Here is a 2,412-nt window from a genome sequence, read left to right on the forward strand (position 1 = left end):
TATATCCCTTTGAATAAGCGTTTTTGTATTCTTTGGGTAAATATCTAGTAGTGCAATTGCTAGATCATAAGATAGTTCTATTTTTAACTCTTTGAGGAAACTTCATTCTGTTTTCCAGAGTGGCTGCACCAGTTTGCATTCCCACCACCAGTGCAAAAGTGTTCCCCTTTCTTGCATTCTTGCCAACCCCTGTTGTTTTTTGTGTTGTTGATTTTAGCCATTCTGACAAATGTGAGGCAATATTCATTGCAGTTTTGATTTGTACTTCCCTGATGATGAGTGATGTTGAGCATCTTTTCAGGTGTCTGTTGTCCATCTGTGTGTCTTCTTTGGAAAAATCTACTTTTATAATTTGCCCATTTTTAATTGGATTATTCATTTTTGGGGTGTTAAGTTTGAGAAGTTCTTTGCATATTTTGGATATGAACTTTTTATGAGATATGCCATTTGCAAATATCTTCTCCCATCCTATAGTTTGCCTTTTAGCTTTGTTGATTGTTTCCTTCACTGTGCAGAAGTTTTTATTTTGATGAAATCCCAATAGTTTATTTTTGCTTTTGTTTCCCCTGCCTCAGTAGACATATCTAGAAAGAAGTTGTTATGGCCAATGTTAAAAACATTACTGCCTGTGTTCGTCTCTAGGATTTTTATGATTTCAGGTCTCGCATTTAGGTCTTTAATCCATCTTGAAATTGTTTTTGTGTATGGTGTAAGAAAGTGGCCCAGTTTCATTCTTTTGCATATTTCTGTCCAGTTTTCCTTAAATCATTTGTTAAAGAGACTTTTTCCCATTGGATATTCTTTTCTGTTTTGTTGAAAATTAGTTGGCCATATAATTGTGGGTTCGTTTCTGGGTTTTCTATTCCGTTCCATTGATCTATGTGTCTGTTTTTGTGACAGGACCTTACTGTTTTGTTCACTACTATAACTTGAAGTCTGGAATTGTGATGCTTCCAGCTTTGCTTTGCTTTTTCTAGGTTGCTTTGGCTATTCGAAGTCTTTTGTAATTCTATACAAATTTTAGGGTTGCTTATTCTAGCTCCATGAAAATGCTGTTGGTATTTGATAGGAATTGCATTAAATGTATAGATTGCTTTGGGTAGTATAGGCATTTTAACAACATTTGTTCTCCCAACACTTGAGCATGGGATATTTTTCCATTTCTTGGCATCATCTTGAATTTCTTTCATGAATGTTTATAGTTTTCAGAATACAGGTCTTTTGCCTGTTTAGCTAGGTATTTATTCCTAGGTATCGAATTGGTTTGGGTACAATTATAAGTGGGATTGATTCCTTAATTTCTCTTTCTGCTGCTTCATTATTGGTGTATAGAAATGTAACAGGTTTCTGTATGTTGATTTTGTATCTTGCACCTTTACTGAACTTGTATATCACTTCTAACAGTTCTTTGGGGTTTTCTATATAGAGTATCATGTCATCTGCAAATAGTTTTACTTCTTCCTTGCCAATATGGATGCCTTCTTTTCTCTTTACGTTGTCTGATTGTTGTGGCTATGACTTCCAGTACTATGTTGAATACAGTGGTGAGAGTGGACATCCTTATCTCATTTCTGACCATAGAAGAAAAGCTCTCAGTTTTTCCCCATTAAGGATGATATTCGCTGTGGGTTTTTCATATATGGTCTTTATTATGTTGAGGTATATTCCCTCTAAACCTACTCTGTTGATGGTTTCTATCATGAATGGATGTTACATTTTGTTATATACTTTTTCTGCATCTATTGAAATGATTATAATGTTCTTACCCTTTCATTTATTAATGTGTTGTATCACACTGATTGCCTTGTGAATATTGAATCACTGCTGCATCTCAAGAATAAATCCCACTTGATGGTGGTGATTGATTTTTTAAATGTATTATTGGGGGACATCTGAGTGGCTCAATCAGTTGAGCATCTGACTCTTGGTTTTGGCTTGGGTCATGATCTCACATTTCATGACTTCATGCCCCATATTGGGCTCTGTGCTGACAGTGCAAAACCTGCTTGGGATTCTCTCTCTCTCTCTCTCTCTCTCTCTCTTCTCCTCCATTGCTCATGTTCTCTCTCCCTCTCTCCCTCTCTCTCTCAAACTAAATAAACTTTAAAAATAAACAAGTTGTTGGAATCAGTATGCTCGTACTTTATTTAGAATTTTTTTTACCAATGTTTATCAGGGATATTGGCTTGTAGTTCTTTTTGCTGTTGTTGTTTTTTTGTTTTTATTCAATAATCATGAACTTAACTCTGCAATCCAGCTAGACTTGGAAGGGAATAAGGAAAATATGGAACCCATAGAACTGCAGTGAGAGCACAAAGATTATAGGATATTTCAAGCAGATGGGGACAAAAGGGTGCCCTCTTGAGGTACAGGAATGGTCTGGACGTTAAGATAAAACACAAGTCAAATTTA

This window comes from Panthera leo, chromosome E2 (genome assembly GCF_018350215.1).
Source record: "Panthera leo isolate Ple1 chromosome E2, P.leo_Ple1_pat1.1, whole genome shotgun sequence".
In the NCBI taxonomy this organism is placed as follows: domain Eukaryota; kingdom Metazoa; phylum Chordata; class Mammalia; order Carnivora; family Felidae; genus Panthera; species Panthera leo.